General features: G+C 37.5%; 1 protein-coding gene and 1 pseudogene across 5 annotated transcripts in view; one reads left to right on the top strand and one right to left on the bottom strand.

Annotated features, from left to right (window-relative positions):
* The window catches only part of PTPN4 (protein tyrosine phosphatase non-receptor type 4), a 233599-nt gene that overhangs the window by 162673 nt on the left and 55492 nt on the right, over positions 1 to 15434 (bottom strand). The gene's annotated exons all lie outside the window — the stretch shown is intronic.
* On the top strand, positions 12628 to 13219 carry LOC118012549 (annotated as a pseudogene).

Below are 15434 nucleotides of genomic sequence, written 5' to 3'. Positions count from 1 at the left end.
TACTCATTTAGACTAGGAAAATTTTCTGTTTTACCAAGGAAAATTAGCAAGTAAAGTGGCCCAGTGGGGACTCTAATGTATTTTTTTTTCTTTTGAAGATTTTTTTATTTATTTGTCAGAGAGCGAGAGAGCACAAGCAGGGAGAGCAGGAGGCAGAGGGAGAAGGAGGCTCCCCGCTGAGCAGGGAGCCCGATGTGAGACTCGATTCCTGGACCCTGGGATCATGACCTGAGCCGAAGGCAGACGTTTAACCAACTGAGCCACCCAGGTGTCCCATCTAATGTATTTCTTGCTGATGCACTCAAAACTTGCAAATTTTACTCTTTGCATAGTAGGAACCCCCTATTTCAAAATCAGTCCCTAAAACATCCTGCTCTCCTTCTTTGCTTTCCTTTAAAGGTGAACTAAAATAGATTTTTTCACAGGGAGATGAGAGATCTGTGCACTGGTCTGTCTCAATTTGGTCATTCTCATTTTTCCAGTGTTATTAATATGCAAATGCACAATGCAAACTATCAACTTAAGAAGAAATGTCTGTGTATGGGGGTGTGCTAAGGGGCAAAACAAAATCTCTTGACTCTTATCTTTCAAAAGTAAGAACACCCAACTGGTAGAAAACTGCAACTATAAGAAGATTCTTTCAAAAAATAAATGTATTAGTCAAAAAATTTTCATTTAACACTAACTTTAGAGCACAGTTTCTCAACCAACTTTGGCACTGATGACATTTTATGTCAAATAATTCCTGGGGGGGGGGGGCGTGTCCCATGTATTACAGAATGTTAAGCTGCATCCCTGATTTCTACCCACTAGATGCCAGTAACTCCTACCCAACTGTGACAACCAGAATGTTTTGACATTGCCAAATGTCCCTGGCGGGGGGGTGGGGAAGAAGGTACAAAATCAGCCCCATTTGAGAATTCTCACTATAGATGTACACGGGCTCAAAACCTCTTCCTAAAGACACTTATAAAACTATAGATTAGTTTCTCATTCATTTTTAGAAAAATATTAAACAGAAAACCTACTCTATGAGTGAGAACATTAAATATAATACAGCTAGGATCTAACATGGATTTTGACTATGTCCCATTTAGTATATCCAATGAATAAACAGGAAAATGTGCTCTATAAATAATGGCTAATTATAGAATGTTAATGAGGCCAAGGCAGGCTTCAGTCCCTCCCAACTGTATTTTTCTATAAAGACAGAGACTACATACATCCAAATCATCTTGTGTACTCTTGTAAAATACAGATTTTTCTTTTTTTTTTTTTTTTTTAAAGATTTTATTTACTTATTCATGAGAGAGAGAGAGGCAGAGGGAGAAGCAGACTTCCCACAGAGCGGGGAGCCCGATGCGGGACTCGATCCCAGGACTCCGGGATCATGACCTGAGCCGAAGGCAGACGCTTAACCATCTGAGCCACCCAGGCGCCCAAAATACAGATTTCTGAGTCCCAAAACAGACCTATGAAATTGATGTATGGAGGTAGCAATATAAATTTCTAATAAGCCTTCCTTAAGAACCCACCATTAAATTCCTATGCATACAAAAATATAAGAAAAATAGCACCATGGACTACTTATTTCCAATCTTTCGTGACCACAACTTTTAACATATTTTTAATCTGTGTCACTGATCAGAAGAAGATACAGAGAAGAAACAGACCAGTCAACTGATAGCAGATGGTGAGGAAGATAAAAGCATCAGTTTCAACAGTCAGAGAGACAGGATTGCATCTACCATTTACTTGGCCTGTAGCTATGAGCAAGGCACAAACTCCCTGGGTTTGAATTCTCTGTGAAAAAGAGAAAATTGTCATACCACATTGTTATTGACAAAAAGAACCAAAAACAGATGTGAAAGCTCCAAGGAAATAATACAGCATGATTATGAAAGATTACTATTATCTGACAGATATTAGTACAAAGCTACAACTAAGAAGAGAGCCATATTCAGTAAAATTATCCAATAAAATATTAATTTGGATATATAAAAGAAACCTGTTCCTAAAGAAACATATCCTAAATATTATTTAAACAATAAAAAGTAAAAGCATATTCATGAGGTATCTACATTAAGCAAGAGAACATACTGACAAGCAGGAAAATTTCTACAGATGAGAAGCTGAGAGTCAGGTGTCACTTTATAGAAACAAGTATGAAAGTAGGAAAGATCCTATACAACTACCAAAGAAAAACTTGCTCTAGTATAATATAGCTAAGAAAAGATGTATATTCAATTTCTGGTGCAGACCAACATGAAATAAGCACACTATAAGCTAAATTTTCTCACTGATTACAACTAAAGACTCGAGATAAAAATATATGAAGCAATTATATGAGTGATCCACAAAGTAAATTACAGCAGGCAGAGTGGAGAGGCAAAATCACAATCTGAGGTATGGTGAACTTGCCAGGTTTTCTTTTGTTCCCCTTTCTTTACTTAAAGCTTTGACTCAAAGATGGGGTTGAATTAGGTAACTGCACAGGAGGCATGGGCAGCAAAAGAGAAAAGGGAAGCCCAATTTTCTGATAAGAGAACCAAAGAAGGAGCAATGTGAACTGAAGAGTGTGTGAGGGGGACACATTTTTCCTCTCTACCAGCTTTGCCCCAAGGACAGCCCCAGTCATGTAATGGCATGGCCATGGTGATGATACTGTGGGGACTAAAACTCCCAAGAGAACACCCATCTCTGCAGAGAAGAACCAGAAAAAAAGGTTTCAAAAAGAGTAGGGAGTAATCTCTGCTTGTTTGTTTTTTATACTTCACTGTTCTCTCAGCACTACACTCTAAGGCAATCCTACAGGACTGCCCAACACAGAAGGACTGCACCACACAGAAAAGAACCTCAACCTTCTGGCCAGAGTTAATTATGAAAAGTGGCTACCAGAAGCCAGAAAATGTGGAGAAAAGCCTGCGAAGTATAGGAGAATATAAATCAGCATAAGTCCTGGGCTCCTGCCAAAGCTGTGCATGTGCCGAATACACCCAAAGAACCAGAGCAGTGACTGAGAACTGAGCTATAGCGTCAGCCTCAAACTAGCCCTCCAATGCTGCATGCAACATCAGACCCAAAGATCATAGGCTTTGGAACTGAATTCATGTTGGAACCACTACCCCCTAAAAGGAGAAGAATTTGAGTACTGGGTTAATCTCCCACTAAAATAACAACAAAATTACTATTATATAATGGATTCTAACAGGACACAGAGTCTCGTAAGATTTCAAAATGTCCAGGATACAATAAAAAAATTACCTGGTACACTAAGAACCAGGAAAATCTAAACAATTTTTTTTTTTTGAAGATTTTATTTATTTGAAAGAGAGTGAGTGAGAGAGACAGGGAGCATGGGCAGGGGGAGGGGGAGGGGGAGAAGCAGACTCTCCGCTGACATAGTAGGGCTTGATCCCAGGACCCTGGGATCATGACCTGAGCCAAAGGCAGACGCTTAACCGACTGAGCCACTCAGGCATCCCTAAACAATTTTCAAGATAAAAGACAGTCAATTGATGAATACTTTGAGATGATTCAGATGTTGGAATTATCAGGCAAAGACTTTAACATGCATAATACAGCCATCCTTCATGAGTAAGGAAAGTGTACACTCTTAAAATGAAAGAATATACAGAAATTCAAGAAAAAAATACATACATACAGATACACACACACACACATATATAACTGGAAAGCCAATTTAAAGGTGATGAGTAACATCAAATCTGAAAAAAAGAGAAAGTTTTTATAAAAAATGAACAGACTCAGGACAAAATTTAAAATTCACATTACCAGAGTTCCTGAAGACGAGAAAAATATTTGAAAAAGTAACGACTGAAAAGTATCCTAATTTGTTCAAAGAAATGGATTTAAAGATTAGAAAATCTCAGTTAAATAAAACCAAGGCCTGATCCATCAAAATCAAAGTGCTGAAAGCTAAACTCCATTTTTAAAAAATTTTAAAGGAGGGAATATTTTAAAAATATGCATTTCATATAGGGAAACAATAATTTGAATGACTGCAGAGTTTGGATCTATGGAAGTGGGGCACCTGGGTGGCTCAGGCAGTTAAGAGTCTGCCTTCAGCTCAGGTCATGATCCTGGGGTCCTGGGATCAAGCCCCTCATCAGGCTCCCTGCTCAGCAGAGGGCCTGCTTCTCCCTCTTCCTCTGCCGCTCCCCCTGCTTGTGTACTGTCAAACAAATAAAATCTTTAAAAAAAAAAAAAAAAAAACTTTGGAAGTCACAAAACAGCTAAACTACATAAAGTACTGAGAAAAATGAGCTATCAACCTAGAAATCTATATCCATTGAAAATATTCTTCAAGTATAAGACAACTCAAAACATTGTCACACAAAGGAAAATTAAGAGAACTTAAGAAATTCTTCACTTAACTGAAATGAAACTACAAGAAAATCTGAAACTTCAAGCAAAAGGAATGGTAAATATCAAAAACTATTTTCTCCTACTACATTATAGGGGCACCTGGGTGGCTCAGTTGGTTAAGCATCTGCCTTCAGCTCAGGTCCTGATCCCGGGATCCTGGGATCGAGCCCCACATCGGGCTTACTGCTCAGTGGGGAGTCTGCTTCTTCCTCTCTTTCTCCCTCTGCCTCTGCCACTCCCCCTGCTTGTGCTCTCCCTCTCTCTCTCAAATTAAAAATAAAATAAATTATATAAAATATGCATTACTGTTGAAAGTAAAACTTCAGCATGTTTGGGAGATTTCATTCTATGTAAAATTAATACATATGACAACCATAACCAAAAAAGGGAGAGGGAATAGGGAACTGTATGGATGGAACTGTACAGTTTTACTTGAAGTAGTAAAACATGAAATCTTAACCGACTGAGCCACCCAGGCGTCCCATTGTTTTAAATTATTTTTATTTTTTTTTAAAGATTTTATTTATTCGTCAGAGAGAGAGAGAGAGAAAGAGAGTACAAGCAGGGGGAGTGGCAGGCAGAGGAAGAAGCAGGCTGCCCACTGAGCAAGGAGCCCAATGAGGGACTAGATCCCAGGACACTCGGATCATGCCCTGAGCCAAAGGCAGACGCTTAACTGACTGAGCCACCCAGGCATCCCATAAAACATGAAATCTAAGTACACTGTAACAAGTAGGTATATATATTATAATCCATACAGCAACCTTGAAAAAACAACGAATAAAGAAAAAAGATACACCAAAATTGAATACTAAAAATATTCAAATAATCCAAAGACAGCAAGAAAGGAAGAAGAAACAAAAAACAGAAGGGACAAACAAAAGAACTTAAAAATGGAAGGACTAACTTGAATGAATTCAATAATTTCATTACATTTAAATTAAAAGACGTTAACTGTCAGATTGTATTTTTAAAGAAAACCTGATTATACACTGCCTACTAGATTTCCACTTTAATATAAAAATGTACACACATGAAAAGAGAATATGCAAACACTACTCAAATGGAAGATGAAGTGTACAATCGGACAGGGTAGGTGTCAGAAGAAAGAAAATGACCAGGGATAAAGACGGACATTACACAATGATAAAAGAGTCAACTCACCAAGAAGAAATAACAATCATAAATGGGTAATACAATAAGAGAGGTGAAACTACATGAGGTGAAACTAACATAATCAATACACAAATGTTCAATCATAAAATTATAGTTGAAGACTTTAACATTCCTCCTTGAAAAACTGATAGAGCAAAGGAAAGACAGAAATCAGCAAGGATGTAAAAACACTATGAATCAATAACCTTACTGACATTTATAGACCTCTCCACACAAAAAGAGCAGAATGTACTTTTTTTCCAAGGGCTATACCATTCACCAAAATATGCCATAAACCTTATAAAATTTAAAATAAACCTGACAAAAGCGAGCCTTATCAAATTTAAAAGAACTGAAATCATACAAAGCACATTCACTAGACATAATGGAATTAAAATAGAAATTAATAAGAGAAAGGGGACTGAAAAATCCTCAAATATCTGTAATCCGACATACATGTAAATAACCCATAGGACAAAGAATTATCAAGAGAAATTTTAAAATATTTTGAACTGAATGAATATGAAAATACAACATATGATACTTGGTAGGATGTACAGCTATATCAGTACTTGGAGAGATATTTATAGCATTAAATGCTTATATTAGAAAACAAAGTATTTCAAAATAATAATCTACATGCTTCTTCCTTGAAAAATTAAAAGAGTAAATAAAGTCAACATGAAAGAAGGAAGAAAATACTAGAAATCAATGACACTGGAGATAAACAACTGACCAAATTCAATGAAACGCAGAACTAGTTAATTTTTAAAAACCAATAAATTTGATAACCTTTTAGCCAGAGTGAAAGAGGAAGATAAAAAGAGAACACCCAAGTTACTAATACCAGAAATAAAAGATAGGCAATCAATACAGCTCTACAGAGAATAAAGAAACACAACAAACAACTTCATGCTTATAACGTTGACAAATTAAATGAACTAATTTCTTAAAAGACACAGATTATTAAAACTCAACTCAAGAACTAAATAATTTGAACAGTCCTAAATCTATTAAAATGTAGTTTAATTTGTAGTTTAAGACATTTCAAAAGGAAAACTACCAGGAACAGATGATTTCAGTGACAAATTCCACCAAAGATTTAAGGAAGAAGTAACAATTCTACATAATCTTCTCCAGAAAAGAGAAGAGGAAGAAACATTTCCCAACTCATTTTGTGAGACTAGCATTAACCTGATACCAAAAACACATACAAAAAATACATCAAAACATTACTAGAATGTAAGAATACATACCAACATCTCCCTCAGCACAGACACAAAAATTCTCAACAACGTATTAGCAAACCAAATCCAGCAATATATAAAAAGGATAATGCACCATAACCAAGTAGTGTTTAGATCAGGAATTTAAGGTTGGTTCAACAATCAAAATTCATCACTGAAACTTACCATGTTAACTGAAGAAAAACCAATGATCACAAAGAAGAAAACACTGGACAAAACTCAATATCCAGTCATGATATAAACTTGGTCACTTTTGGTAAGCTACGCATAGACAAGAAATTCCTTAAGCTGATAAGGAGCACCTACAAAGTAACTATAGCCATCAACATATTTAATGGTAAAAGACTAAATGCTCTATTCCGAAATCAGAAAAATGACAAAAATTTCCACTCTTACCACTCCTATTCATTTATTATAGTCACTGCAGTAAGATAAGAAAATGAAAAAGGCATACAGATTGAAAAAACAATTTTAATTGAGACATAAAAAATTTCACGCAATCTACAAAAAATCTCTTAGAACAAAGGAGTTAAGTTGCAGGTTACAGCATCAATTCTGTATCTGTATACTAGCAATGAATTAGAAATCTTAATTTAAGAAAAGATTACAATATACAACAGCAAAAAAAATTACTTAGGTATAAGTCTAACAGAGTTTCTGTTTGGGATGATGAAAAAGTTTTGGAAATGGATAGTGGTGATGATTATACAACATTATGAATATATTTAATACCACTAAATTGTACCCTTAAAAATGTTAAAATAGTAAACTTCATGTTATCTATTTTTATCACAGTAAAGAAATCTTTTTTTAAAAGATTTTATTTATTTATTTGAGAGAGAGCACGAACTGGGGGAAGAGGGAGAAGCAGGCTCCCAGCTGAGCAGGAAGCCAGACTCGGGACTCGATCCCAGGATGAGCGAAGACAGACATTTAACCAACTGCGCCACCCATGCACCCCACACCAAAGAAATCTTTAAAAAGATTTTTTTTAATGGGCAAAAGGTTTGAACAGAAGTTAAAATGGACCCAAAATGTTATGTAGTAGGTGATGAGGGCACTAATCAAGGAGAAACAAAGAATATGATTAGATGGGGAGATGACAACTGTTTTTGAATATGCTGAATATGAAACAATATTCTGGTTATGTACTGATGACTAACAAATCATATCAAAACAATGGGTTAAAACAATAACAATAATTTATTTTACTAAGGATTCTGGGATTTCACTGGGCTCAGGTAGGTAGGTCTCGCTCAATGAATCTCATGTGGCTACAGTAACATGAAAGTTGAAACTGGTGTCATCTCAGAGCCTCTTCACTCAGATGGCTAATGTCTTGCCTTGGAAGACAAACTGGAATTCCCTAGGCATCTATGTGTTCTCTCCATGTGGTGTCTTCATAGAATCTCCACAGGGTGGCCTCAGGATAACCAGACTTCTTACATGGTATCTGAAAGCTCTCCTAGAATGGGTGTACTATAGAACACCAGCAGAGGCTGAATGGTCTTTTCTAACCTCAACTGAGAAGTTCTACAACATTTCTTCCAATGGATTCTATGGTGCAGGGGGGTCACTAAGGCCCAGCAAGTTCCAATTACAGGGAATATGGACCCCCTCTTATGGTGGGAGAAATTTCAAAGATTTTCTGGACGTGGTTTTAAAACATCATGAATACCTCTAGAATCTTTAGCAGACACAGAGTTTGACTTGAGGAAAGGTAATAGGACTGGAGATAATAAATATTAGAGTCTTCAGAAACCAGGAAAGAATGGAAGACACAAAAAACAATATTAAATCCTAAAGGAACATCAATATGTACAAAACTGATTAAGACAGAGAATGTGATCAGAGATAGGAGAGCTTTCCTTAAAAGAAGAATAACAGTTTTAACAACTGTTAGAAGTCAAACACAGTAAGCCTCAAGAAACTAGTTAATTTCTCAACTAGATGATAAGCTTTGAGGAAGCAGTTTGAAGTAGAAGAATGAGGGCTGAGGAAAGGTTGTGGTATCTATTTTTTTATTTTTCAACCTTTATTAAACTATAATTGACAAATAAAATTGTATATATTTAAGGAGTACAATGAGATGCTTTGATATACATACACATTATAGAATGATTAGACTGCAATATTAGATCCTTGATGACAAAGTAAGTAAGATGACTCTTGTTATACTGGCAAAAAGCACATAAAATAGAAATGGGAAGGGGAGGTAAACTGAAAAAATAAACACTTGATTTGAATGCAAATACAAGGAGGTAATTTCAAATTTCATTGTAAATAGTCATCCATTTTTGTTATTCTTACTAAGGAAAAAGAATTAGCAATTTACTGCTTAAAATGTTAAGGCAAATTAGTAACCTTCCAAAGCAGAGAGCATCAGATCCAGACGGGTTCACTGGTGAATTATACCAAATATTTGGTAAGAAAAAATCCTATCAATTCTCTACAATTCCTTTCAGAGGGTAGAAGCAGAAGGAATACTTCCAAACTCACTCTATGAAGCCAGCATTACATCTCCATCAGAGCGTGACCAGGCACATTGTCAGTGAGCAGTAATTTTGAAAGACATCTTTTTCTCTGAGCAGGTCTCAATAATGGGGTTAAAATATTCACTAAACCATGTTACAAACAAATGTGCTATAATCCAGGCTTTGTTTTTCCATCTATGGATCACAGGCAGAGTAGATTTAGCATAATTCTTAAGGGCCTGAGAATTTTTTGAATGACCAGTGAGCACTGGCTTCAACTTAAAGTCATGAGCTGCATTAGCCCCTAGCAAGAGAGTTAGCGTGTCCACTGAAGCTTTGAAGCCAGGAACTCACTTCTCTCTAGCTGTAAAAATCCTAGATGGCATCTTCTTCCAAAAGAAGGCTGTTTTGTCTACATTGAAAATCTGTTGTTTAGTGTAGCTGTACTTTCATTGAGTAGCTAGATCTTCTGGAATAACTGGCTGCAGCTTCTACATCAGCACTGGCTGCTTCACCTTGCACCTTTACATTATGGAAATGGCCTCCCTCCTTAAATCTCATGACACTGCCTCTGCTAACTTCACACTCTTCTTCTACAGCTTCCTCACCTCTCCTAGCCTTCATAGAACTCAAAAGAGTTAGGGCTTTGCTCTGGATTAGGTTTTGGTTTAAAGGAATGTTGTGCCCAGTCTGATCTTCTATCCAGACCACTCAAACTTTCTCCTTATCAGCAATAAGGGTATTTCATTTTCTTATCATTTGTGTATTCACTGGAGTAGCTCTTTTAATTTCCTTAAAGAATTTTCCTGTGCATTCACAACCTGACTAACTGGTACAGAAGACCAAGCTTTCAGCCTATCTCACTCTGGGCATGGAGCCTGATTTAAGATTCTCTCCCTCTGCCCCTCCCCCTGCTCCCACACTCACGCATGCACAGTCTCTCTCTAAAAAATAAATGAATAAAATGAGAAACATGCGACTCTCCCTTTCACTTAACATGCAGAGGCCACTGTAGGGTAATTAACTGTCCTAATTTCAATATTCTTATGTTTCAGGGAATAGTGAGGCCCAAGGAAAGGGAAAAAGAAAAAAGACAAGGGAACAAATGGTCAGTGGAACAGTTAGAACACACACATTTAATCAATTAAGTTCACCGCCTTATATAGATGGTAGTTCATGGCACCCCAAAACAATTACAATAGTACATCAAAGATCACCATAATATAATAATAATGAAAAGGTTTGAAATATTTCAAGAATTACCAAAATGTGACACAAAGTGAGCCAATGCTGTTGGAAAAATGGGGCCAACAGACTCGCTCAACACAGAGCTGCAACAAATCTTCAATTTGTAAAAAAAAAAAAACCAAAAAACAGTATCAGCAAAGTACAACAAATCAAAGTGTGATAAAATAAGGTATGCCTATAATTTGAAAACACAAAAGCTAAAAGCTACAGGAAGAAAACTAAGCATATTTTTAAAAAGAGGCAATGAATTATTCTAGGAAAAACAAAATATAATCAAAATATACTGCTTGGCTTTCCAGTAAATTAACTTGCATAATCATAAAAAAGTAAACAATGACACCAATTAAGGCAAAACCCGCCAACTGCTCACATCATACCCATTTTCTCTCATTTCTTTAAAATAAAACTCCAATACTGTTTGGAGTAGCAACAATATCTAAAAAAACTCAGCAGTGGCGTGCCTGGATGGCTCAGTCAGTAGAGCATGTGACTCTTGATCTCACGGTCATGAGTTCAAGCCCCACACTGGCATGGAGTCTACTTTAAAAAAATAAAATAAAATAAAATAAAATACCCAGCCTTGCAGCCCCAATGAGGGCATGTGACTAAATTTTGACCATTAAAATAACTAGAAGCTATAGGGTAGAATTTATAAGCAACCCTCCTTAAGATTGGGGAAGAAAACTGGCATGTGCCCTTCCTGCTTCTCCATTTTCCTCTACTATAAGCAGAAAGAGTTAGGGATTCCTGGAAAAATAAAGAGAGACAGGGGCGCCTGGGTGGCTTAGTCGTTAAGTGTCTGCCTTCGGCTCAGGTCATGATCCCAGGGTCCTGGGATCGAGCCCCACATCAGGCTCCCTGCTCCGCAGGAAGCCTGCTTCTCCCTCTCCACTCCCCCTGCTTGTGTTCCCTCTCTCGCTGTGTCTCTCTCTGTCAAATAAATAAAATCTTAAAAAAAAAAGAGAGAGAGAGACAGAACTTTCTTGACATAAGAAAAGTCATTTTAGGCTCCCAGCCATCTTGTGAAAGGGTGTAAGAGCAAAGAGCCACTATCAGGACAGGATATAACCTAATCATATCAGGGATAATAAATCAATGGTAAAACTCCCAGTGCCAATTCAAAAGTTAAGATTGACCTGATATACATCCTTGAGTTATCTCTGCAAGATCTAAACCTCTCTGAGCACTCAGATATGGACCAACTGGAGCCAGAGAACTGATGATTGCCAGCCCTCATGACTTTGACCTGGACTCAGTCACCCTGAGATGACTTCTTCCCCCCGTCCATACTGTATTCCCCATTGTGTAAGCCCCTTCATGAATATGTGCACACCCTTAGCTTAAAACTTCCTCAGTTTTGTTGTTCAGGAAAAACTGCTTTGGGAAAGATCCCCAGTGTTCTCCTCTACTTACTGCAAGTAAAAGCCTTTCTTTTCCTATTCTTTGACTTAGTTATGTCTTTTGGTTCAATAACCACCAAGAGGCAAACCCAGTTTTGGGTAACACTGCCACCTACCTAAAAGCTGACAAGTGTGTTAGAGTTCTAAGAGCTTTCTTGGATCATGAAGTGATCTTATGTATATAGCCATGCTCTCAGGGAAGCAAAGGACAGCAAAGTCAGGGAGCCTGACTCCTTGGTAACTGTGAAGTTGCTATCGTATTCCTGGACCATCAATCTCTAGAATTCTTTTATGTGAAAGAAAAATGAACTTTTAGCTCCTTTAAGTTACTGTTATTTCCAGTTTCTTTTATTAGAAATGTAATTCTGATAAATATAAGATAGAAAGATAAATAGTAGAGGGATAGATAGATACACAGATTTAACTAAAAATTATGACAAAAAATTCAGGAAGGGGGGTGTGAAGATGTAAAATGGACTAAATATTATATCCTCATCTTGCATAATAGAAAGTGAGTATAAATAATGTCCAAAAGAGACTGGGGAAAGAGTGGTAAAAAAATAATAATGTACAAAATAAAAAACATAAACCAGCACAGAAAAATGGGAGTAAATGCCTAAAATACAACTCCAAAGGTATTTGGAAACTAGTACTAAAAGAGTGGGAGTGGATTCCAGCCCCATCAAGCAGGAGCACACAGCCAGCATCCTGGCCATGGTTGATCAAGAGCGTATAGTTATTGCCATCAAGCTGGATAGTGTGTAGTACGCCCTGCTGAGTGAGATCATCAAGCACTTCGAGCAGAAGAGGTTCCACCTCATGGCCATGAGACTCCTACAGGCCTCTGAGGAACTCCTGAAGCAGCACTATATTGACCTGAAGGACCACCCATTCTTCCCAGGGGTGGTGAAGTACATGAGCTCCAGGCCAGTTGTGGCCATGGTCTGGGTGGGACTGAAAGTGGTGAAGACAAGGCAAGTGATGCTTGGGGAGACCAACTCAGCAGATTCTAAGCCAGGCACCAATCGGGACTTCTGCATTCAAGTTGGCAAGAACAACATTCATGGCAGCGATTCAGTAAAAAGTACAGAGAAAGAAACCAGCCTATGGTTTAACCCTGAAGAACTGGTTGACTACAAGTCTTGTACTTTTGACATATCTATGAATAAAAGGTAACCAAAGCATCAGTCCCCTTTGGCACCACTTGATGTGTCCCTAGACACAGCTCTTCAGTCCACTGACTTAAAAGTAACAGAATTAATCTTTCTTTTCTAAAACATACCTACCAATAAAGCCTTTGGAAACTGGAAAAATCAATAAATAAGACAGTGGGAGCATGTCATTAAGCTTTCATTATATGCTTTGCCCTGACTGGCTTTGAAAAACTATTTAAAATTGTATGTTACTACTAAGATAAAAATTAATAACCGAGATATTAACTACTAATTTAATCAGCTACTACAAAAATATAGCACTAACATGAAGAAATGATCTTTTTCAGACAGAAGTCTGGCCTTTGCCCTTCACTAATGGCAGTGATCTCTAGACCCTTGGAATGTTCTACTTGACAGGAATGTCTATTTTCCTGGTGCCTTGGTCACCTGACAGTCTAACAACATGATTTATGATGGGGCTTTGGGCCATATCACATCAGTTCTAACCTCCAGAGGAACTGGAGACTAAGAATATTAGCCTGACCTCTGGAAGAGGTTAGACATTGGGTCAGTTAGGCAGGGAGTATGTGATCAAGTCCCAGTAAAAATACAAAAGGCTTGGGGAAGACTCCCTGGTTGGAAACAGTCCGTGTGTACTGTCACACAAGATGGCCAGGAGAAGGTAACATCTTCTATGACTCCATGGCTGAGAGGACTTGAAGTTCTTGGTTTTGACTCCTCCTAGACTCTGCCCAATCCATCTCTTCCCTTGGATGATCTTAATCTGTATCCTTTCCCTGTAATAAACTATATCCATGAGTATAACAGCTCTCAATGAGTTCTGTGAATCCTTCTAACAAATTACTGAAACTCAGGGTGGTTTTAGAAATCTCCCAAACGTACAACTGATGGCAAAAGTAAGGGCAGTTGGGTGGTCACTGTGCCCCTAAACTTTGCACTTTGGCTGACTCTGGGTAACTAAAGAGGAAGGAGGGAAAAGAAGATAAAGGGCCGGAAGGGATGTTACATTTCTAAAGTGCCTTAATAGAATCCTTATTGGCTGCTTTATATACATTCATTTAACCCTGATAACCTTAACAGATGATATTATTTCCACCTTATATATAAGGAAATTATATATATATAAAAGTCAAGTAAGTAGGACAATGCCACAGAGCAAGTATTTGATAGGTCCAGGATACAAATCCAGCCGTTTGAATTCCAAGGCCCATGCACTTCTCATTATACTATGCTACCTCCCTACATCACAACTTCCTTTATCAATCATTCATAGTGCTTAATCTTAATTTTGACACCACTGTATGTTTAAATAATCTGTGTGAGGTAGTCTAATAGCTACAATCCAGGACCAGATCTATGTAGTTCTTCGTAGAACTAGCACAGTTCCATTCAAGTTATTCTTTTTCTTTTAAGATTTTATTTATTTATTTGAGAGAGAGAAAGAGAGCGAGTGCGAGCAGGGAGAGAAGCAGACACTGGGAAGGAGAGGAAGTGAGAAAGAATCTCAAGCCGACACCACATTGAGTGCAGAGCCCGACACAGGGCTTGATCTCATGACCCTGAAATCATGACCTGAGCCAAAATCAAGAGTTGGGACGCTTAACTGACTGAACCACCCAGGTGCCCCTCAAGTTATGCTTGATGAGGAAAAATGAAAGTCACTTCACAGTAATTCAAATTATGTGATATCAAAAAATATGCAGTGAATCCAACATTGTAAATTAACCTACTACTAAATTTAATTGCCTATTCACTTCCAGATTTCTTTAACATGGGAAAAAAAATTAAAGAACTGCAAAAGGAACAGTGAAAAGCACTACAAGCACTGAAGTTTATTATAAACAAATCAAAGGAAGCATCAAAAGGAAGTGTCTGCACATTCAGAAAAATGTTTGTCATAAGAGTATTACTGATTCGGGCGCCTGGGTGGCTCAGTTGGTTAAGCGACTGCCTTCGGCTCAGGTCATGATCCTGGAGTCCCGGGATCGAGTCCCGCGTCGGGCTCCCTGCTCGGCGGGGAGTCTGCTTCGCCCTCTGACCCTCCTCCCTCTCATGCTCTCTGTCTCTCATTCTCTCTCTTGCAAATAAATAAATAAAATCTTTAAAAAAAAAAAATAATAAAAAAAAAAGAGTATTACTGATTCATCACATATTACAGCTGTTGCTTTTTCTTGGTGGAAACTAAACAAGTTACATTAAAAATTATGTGCAGAATTCAGAAGGTGAATGAAAAAAGCCATAAATCCAGTTACTAGGAAAAGTATTTAAGACGAAAACCTATTACCAAACCAAATTCACAAATAGGAGAAAAGAGTTTCAGGATAAGTAAATATTTCTGAAAGTGAG

This window comes from Mirounga leonina, unplaced genomic scaffold (assembly GCF_011800145.1).
Source record: "Mirounga leonina isolate KUSES-001 unplaced genomic scaffold, KU_Mleo_1.0 Mir_151, whole genome shotgun sequence".
NCBI classification, from domain to species: Eukaryota; Metazoa; Chordata; class Mammalia; order Carnivora; family Phocidae; genus Mirounga; species Mirounga leonina.
This window is presented reverse-complemented; position numbering and strand designations above follow the sequence as displayed.